The following is an 8,080-nucleotide window of genomic DNA, read 5'->3' as shown; positions in this document are numbered from 1 at the left end:
GGGGGGGAGGGGCAACAATGAGCTTTTCAAGTGATTCCCCAAGGCTCCCCGCACAGCCCACAATATGTCATGGGACGGTAGCCCCAGACCTGCCCCTGCCCTCCCTTCCCCACGTCAGTAAAATGAGCCCGTTGTATTGACGACATATGTTAACATGGGACTGGCCTCTGCTGCAGGACACTCTGCAGATTTGTGGGAACATCTGCCAGGGAGAAAATGGGAGAGGAACCCACAGAAAACTCAAGGCCCAGGCACTGCCGTAGGTTTGGGGGCCATTTGGTCAGATAAGACTCGTGTTGTCCCAGAAGCTGATTGGTAAGAGGCAAGCCTACCCAACCCATAAGGATGGAAAGGAAGTGCGTTTGTAGGGACTTGGGGAGCCTGGGGGAATTTTGTCCCCACCTGGCACAGTGCCTCTGTCCTTTGTGCCTCCTGGTAAAGAAAGGCCACGTCTTGCTGTCTCAGCAGCCAATCAACTTATAGTGGGGGGTTTTTTCTGGGTTTTTGTTTTCCTTCTAATCGAGGTGTGAGAACGTTCTAGGTTCAGTTGAAGTTCCTGATGAAGAAACACAATTGAGATTTTTTTCAGTGATAAAATCTACATATTTGTATTTAAACAATGTAGCTAAAACTTGATGTAAATGCTTCCTTTTTTCCTTTTTTTGATTAATGAGTATCATTTATTCAGTATGAAATCTTTATACTATATGTTTCACCTGTTAAGAATAAATGTACGCCTTGACTGGTTTGGCTCAGTGGATAGAGCATCGGGCCTGTGGACTGAAGGGTCCCAGGTTCGATTCCAGTCAAGGGCATGTGCCTTGGTTGCAGGCATATCCCCAGTGGGAGGTGTGCAAGAGGCAGCTGATTGATGTTTCTCTCTCATCAATGTTTCTAACTCTCTATTCCTCTCCCTTCCTCTCTGTAAAAAAATCAATAAAATATATTTTTTAAAGAAGAATAAATGTACATTAAGTCTTGGTTTAAAAAAAATAAGAAAAGACACATGTGGGACTGGGGGTCAGAGCAGCAATCCGCCTTTGAGAAGACAAAAATACTATTGAAACGGATTAAAGCTCTGGGCACCTCTCAAGAGGGCTGCCATTCGAGTTAGCTGTGTCTGTGGCTCCGGAAGGTATGGCTCAGGCACTGTGGCAGAGACAGCAGAAGGGGAGAATGCCTCTAGGATTTTGGTTCCAGCTCTGGAAGGGGACAGAAACCCAATATACCCAACAGAGCCACAGCTCCTAGCAGTGTACACAGGGCTACTCCAGGGAGAGCCTCTCACAAAGGAATGAACCTCAGCAGCCAGTGGGCTGAATGAACCGAGTGGTTTGGCTGGTGGTCACTCTTGAGTCCTGGCTGTTAACCCTTTGCACTGACAGTTGGGCTGTTCTGAAGGGATGAACCCCAGGGCTTGTACAATGGGAAGGTGAGGGGTGGATGGCCATGAGCAGGTCCTTTTGGGGTCAGGATGTGTGGAGGGATATTTGGGTTCACCTGCAAGAAGTTAAGACAGTCCAGAACTGTCTTCCACATCCTGGCTCAAAATACAGCCTGGCCAGTGTGTTTTAGTGGTTGAGCGTTGACCTATGAACCAGGAGGTCATGGTTCAATTCCCGGTCAGGGCACATGCCTGGGTTTCGGGCTCAATCCCCAGTTGGGGGTGTGCAGGAGGCAGCCGATCAATGATTTTCTCTCATCATTGATGTTTCTATCTATCTCTCCCTCTCCCTTCCTCTCTCTGATATCAATACACAACATATTTTAAAGTTTTATTTAAAAAAATGCGCTGACAGCCCCTCTCAATCAGGAAGCTTATGCCCTAGTATCTGACGGTTTAGTAAATACAGCACATTGAGTGCATGCAAAGAGTAGCCACTGCAGTACCAGAATGAGATGGCATATTGGCAAAGACGCTGGCTTGCACAGGTGAAGAGGGCAGAAGAGGAAAGCAGGCAGAGAAAAGAGCATGTACAAAAGCCCTGGGGCAGGCCGGAGCTCAGGGACTGAGAAAAGGCCAGGGGGGGAGGAAGGACAAGCGGGAGAGCTGCTGGAGAGGCTAAAGGACCACGCAGAGCCTTGTAGGCCATGCTAAGTGGCTTCGTCTTTCCTTTCTCTAAAGAGCAAGGGGAAGAGACTAAAGGGCGGTAGGTGAGTGGGCTGGTTGTCTTTTTGAGAGTTGGCAAGCGTTGCTTCACCTAGTGGGGAACTCTGGAAAAAGAGCAAAACCAGTGACAAATAATAATTCTGCCTCCTCTAACAATAGGGAAAGGTGAGGGTGCAGGGAGCGTAAACACCCATGTGGCATTGCCCACACACAGCAGTCATGCCATGAAGTCACATAGAAAACATGGTCCACCCTTGGTCTGAGCAGGATATCCCTTAGCCTTCCCCATTCCTGCACGGTCTCTCCTGTGCCTCACTACAGGGAGCGGGCACTGCCCAGGTCAAGCAAGGTTGTGTCTGCCCCACCCGGCTGGAGGTTTGAGGCACATCACCTGAATTCTCCATTTGCTGTTTCCTAATTTGAAACACCAGAGGTTGAAAAAAAGGGACTCTCCTCAGAAACCTGCACTTCCACCGTGTAGAAGCGAGCCATGGAGGTTCTCCATGTTAACCTCCTCTCAGCTGCCGGGATGGGGTGGGACGGTGCGGTACATTTCCTGGGTTTCCCTGGCCTCCGCACTCCCACCGCAGCCCTGTAGCTAGTGACTCGGGTTAATGCTGTGCTTTGTACAGTCCCTTGTGCATTTTGGCATCTGATGAAAGTTAAATTAGAAAACCTCAGTGTGGCACCACACTGCTTATTTTGGCTTCTATCTTGCAGAAGAGATCTTCATTGTGTGCCTTAGTATTTTTTCCAGATCAGGGGATGAAAAGGAAAGCGAGCCAAAGCACTCCAAGCTGGATTGACAGAGAGGTGGAGGAAGAGATAAACGAGGATTGTTAGCTGCAGCTTAGGGGATTATTCCAAAGGAAGGTGGGAGGGTCACCACACACCATTTAACATGGTAGTAGTCTCAGGTTCAGGTTCAACTCCAACCAAACCTGTCTGATTTACAAGGCGTGGTGAAAGAAGATGCCGCCTACAGGATGACCAGAATTGAAAATAACAGTATGAATTCATAATTTTTTCCTGTCTAAAAACAAACAAACAAACAAAAAACAAGAAAAGGCGAAATAATAGAAATGCAAAGCAAATGGGCACAAGGAAAATTTTTGGGGATGAGGAAGTGTTCTAAAACTAGAGTATGGTGCCAAAGCCGGTTTGGCTCAGTGGATAGAGCGTCGGCCTGCGGACTCAAGGGTCCCAGGTTCGATTCCGGTCAAGGGCATGTACCTTGGTTGCGGGCACATCCCCGGTAGGGGGTGTGCAGGAGGCAGCTGATCGATGTTTCTCTCTCATCGATGTTTCTGACTCTCTATCCCTCTCTCTTCCTCTCTGTAAAAAATCAATAAAATATATATTTTTTAAAAATAATAATAAATAAATAAAATAAAACTAGAGTATGGTGATGGTTGCATTAAATCTGTTAAAATTAATACACTTAAAATGGGTGGCTTTTTTTGCTATGTTAATGACATCTCAGTAAACTGTTAAAGCCCTAGCTAGTTTGGCTCAGTGGATAGAGCGTCAGCCTGCGGACTGAAGGGTCCCAGGTTTGATTCCAGCACATGCCTGAGTTTTGGGCTTAATCCCCAGTAGGGGGAATGCAGGAGGCAGCCAATCAATGATTCTCTCTCATCATTGATGTTTCTATCTCTCTCTCCCTCTCCCTTTCTCTCTGAAATCAATAAAAATATATATTTAAAAAAATAAGCTGTTAAACATTTTTTTAATTAAAAAAAAACCAAAAACTGGCGCTGGCTGATTTGACTCAGTGGATAGCTCATCGGCCCACAGACTGAAGGGTCGCGGGTTCAATTCCAGTCAAGGGCACGTACCTCCGTTGAAGGTTCAATCTCCAGCCCCAGTCAGAGCATGTGCGGGAGGCAGCCCATCAATGTCTCTCTCTCACATCCGTGTTTCTTTCTTTCTTTTTTTTTTTTTACATCCATGTTTCTTTCTCTCTGCCTTTCCCTTTCCCTTCCACTATCTCTAAAAATCAATGGAAAATATCCTCAGGTGAGGATTAACAATAAATAAATAAATAAATACATACATAAATAAATACATAAATCTGATCCTGGCCGGTGTGGCTTGGTTAGTTGGGCGTCGTCCCACGCACTGAAGGGTTGTCAGTTCGATTCCCAGTCAGGGCACATATCCAGGTTGCAGGCTCGATCTCCAGTGCGGAGCATGCAGGAGGCAGCCAATGAATGATTCTCATCACTGATGTTTCTATCTCTCTCTTCCTCTCCCTTCCTCTCTGAAATCAATAAAAAATATATTTTTAAAAAGAAAAATAATTATTATTTTTAAAATTTTTTTTTAAAAAGAAATCCACTTTAAATATAAAGATATGATAAAAGAGATGGAGAAGGGGGAAAAAATATCTCAAGTCAACAAGCTAAGTTTACAACTTAAAGAACTAGAAAAAAAACAACCTAAGCCAACAATGACTTTCCACCTTAATCCCATTGGGATAACTACTATTAACAAAACAGAAAACAACAGCATTGCAAGGATGTAGAGAAACTTGAACCCTTGTGCACTGTTAGTGAGAAGGTAATATGATACAGCTGTATGGAAACATTTGGTGCTTTCTCCAAAAATTAAAAATAGAATTATCATATGACCCAGCAATTCCACTTTGAGGTATATACCCAAAATAATTGAAAGCAGGGTCTCAAAGAGATCATTTGAACACCATGTTCATAGCAGCCTTACTCACAAGAGATAAAACATGGAAGCAACCTAAGTGTGAAGAGATAAGCAAAATGTGGTCTTTACATACAATGAATATTCTCCAGCCTTAAGAAGAAAATCCTGCAATATGCTACAACATGGATGAACCTTGAGGACATTATGCTAAGTGAAATAAGCCAGTCACAAAAAGACAACCGCTGTTGGATTTCACTTACATGCGGTACTTAGTCAAAATAATTAAAACAGAAAGTATAATGGTGATTGCCAGGGGCTGGGGTAGGGGAGAATGGAAGGTTATTGTTCAAACTTTAAAGGGTAAAAGAGTTTCAGTTCTACAAGATGAAAGAGTTCTGGGGATGGATGACAGTAGCAGTTGCACAACAACGTGAATGTTTTTAATTCCACTGAACTAACTGTACACTTATAAATGGTTAAGATGGGTACATTTGTGTTATGAGTATTTTACCACATTTTAAAAAGTGGGGAGCCCTAGCCGGTTTGGCTCAGTGGATAGAAGACCGACCTGCGGACTGAAGGGTCCCGGGTTCGATTCCAGTCAAGGGCACATGCCCAGGTTGCAGGCTCAATCGCCAGTAGGGGGCGTGTAGGAGGCAACCAATCAATGTCTCTCACATCAATGTTTCTCTCTCAGTCTCTCCCTCTCCTCCCCCGACATCCTCTCTCTTCTATTCTATCTAAAAACAATGGGAAAATATCCTTGGGTGAGGATTTAAAAAATAATGGAGAGTGAACCTTAACGTAAATTACAGACTGTGGACTTTGGCTGATTACGATGTAGGTTCATTGACTGTAACAAAGGTACCACTCTGGGGGGAGATGTTGATAATGGGGAAACTATGCATGTGTGGGGTCAGGGGTGATATCTGTACCTTCCTCTCAATTTTACTGTGAACCTAAAACTGCTCTAAAGTATTTTCTTAAAAAGTCGGTATCAGAGTTTTGTTTGAAAATTAATTTCATAATGAAACAAAATAATTCTTTTAAAGAACTGCTGTCAGAATAATTTCCTAGGGCTTCAGTCTCCAACCTGTCTCACACTGTGCCCCTATTTAACATACAATTTTTTTAAACGTACTTCCATGTTTGTATATTTTTAAACTAGAGGCCTGGTACATGAAAATTCATGCACTGGAAGGGGGGTCCCTCAGCCCGGCCTGCCCCCTCTCACAGCCCGGGAGCCCTCAGGGGCAGGAGGCGATGCCCCCATCACATCTCTGCTGCTGCCACTGCCAGTACCCCAAGCCTCAGCCATCCCTGGTTACTTGAGCCTCAGGCGGCCCTGAGCGGCTGGGCAGCCGCCATCCGAGGCTTGCCTGCACCTTGGGCCGGCTCTGGGTGGCTGGGGGGCTGAGGGGACTGGGGGACTCCAGAGATAGGCGCACAGAGCGGCTGGGCCCGCCTGAGAGCGCGCCTGGCCTTGCAGAGCACCTGCCACCTTAGCGGGGCTGAGGGGACTGGGTGCCACCATCTTGTGGCTGTGGGTGCCGCCATCTTTGAGGGCGGGGCAGTAAATTAGCATATTCCCTCCTTATTGGCTATGGGCACTGTCATCTTTGCAACGGCATGAGGGTCAATTAGCATATTCCCTCTTTATTAGATAGGATTGTTATAATACTTGTGTATGTTATAAAACACATATAAAAATAGGAATTCAAAAATATAAAAAAAAGTTCTGTATCTTCTTCCCACACCCCGACAAACTGTCATGTTCTCCCTGGATGCTCGGTCCCACTATGGAAACCACCCCTCTAGGCCACAGGGAACAGCTGCAAGCCGCTGGCCAGGGAGTGACTCAGGGAGTCTAGAGAGTGGAAATGGGGCAGGAAATGACTGTATGCTGCTGAGTTCCAGAAAATTCTTTTTTTTTCTAAATATATTTTTATTGATTTTTTACAGAGAGGAAGGGAGAGGGATAGCGAGTTAGAAACATTGATGAGAGAGAAACATCGATCAGCTGCCTCCTGCACACTCGCCACCGGGTATGTGCCTGCAACCAAGGTACATGCCCTTGACCGGAATCGAACCTGGGACCCTTGAATCCACAGACCGATGCTCTATCCACTGAGCCAAACTGGTTAGGGCAATTACAGAAAATTCTGAAGTTTATATACAGGCTATACACTTTACATGACACGCTTCTCTTCTCCTTCCCTCTCTCCCTCCTTCCTTCTGTCCCTGCACCCTCCCCAGGTGATCAACCCAGCGGTGGGTTCCTCTTCTCTCATTCCCACAGAAACTTCTTAGCCTGAGCCCTTCCTTGTGGTGCTTGCTGCCTCCTGCCAGGCTCCTCCTGGTGATCACATGCAAACTGGAAGTCACCTGGACAAAGATGCTAAAGAGGTGAGGCATGAAATGTGACTTAGCCATCCTCCTTCCAAGAAAGAACCTGGTTAAGGACAACACTAGCATTGGCTAGGGAAATTAGTTAGGCTAACCAGGGTTACCTAAAACACATTTTTGTCCCCCCAAATCTTCCACCACTATTCTCAGAAAGGAGACTTCAGTTTCTAAGATGTTAGTTCTGAAAAGCAAACATCTTTTCCTTGGGCAGGTATTATAAACAAAATTCCACTAGAACTTTTTTGAAGAATAGGAGAAGTCTACTTTAGTGTATCTCTTTAAGTAGCTATAACCATCGAAACACATTATAAAACATACACAAGTCTACGCATTGCAAAGCACATACAAACCGATAAACATACGTATAGTTAGTTCCTTTAAGTATCCTCAAAGGAAAAATGAACAATCTGGCTGATCACTAACATCCTCTCAAACCCTAAAATTATTTTTTTAAATATATTTTCATTGATTTCAGAGAGAAAGGGAGAGGGAGACAGAGATAGAAACATCAATGCTGAGAAAGAATCATTGATTGGCTGCCTGCTGGAGCTGAGCCCACAACCTGGGCATGTGCTTTGACAGGGAATTGAACTGTGAGCTCCTGGTTCCTAAGTTGAAGCTCAACCGCTGAGCCATACTGGCCAACAAACCCTAAAATTCTGATATTGTGTGAGGTTTCACATGAATATTATGGCAGAGATGGCAGAGTCCAAATGTCAAACTTACACATTTCCCAGAGACTTGGTGAAAATATAGAACTACAGTGAAGCAGGGAATCCTTCCCCCTCACCCAGGCCTCTGAATTCCACCAAAACCAATGAAATGAAAACAGAAGCCACGGATTAACTATGATGTGACCAAAACTCTATGCACCTTGTTGGCATGAGTTCACCCTGCAGAGTTCCT

Source organism: Cnephaeus nilssonii (assembly GCF_951640355.1).
Source record: "Cnephaeus nilssonii genome assembly, chromosome: 6".
Classification (NCBI taxonomy): domain Eukaryota; kingdom Metazoa; phylum Chordata; class Mammalia; order Chiroptera; family Vespertilionidae; genus Cnephaeus; species Cnephaeus nilssonii.
Note: the sequence above shows the minus strand (reverse complement) of the source record.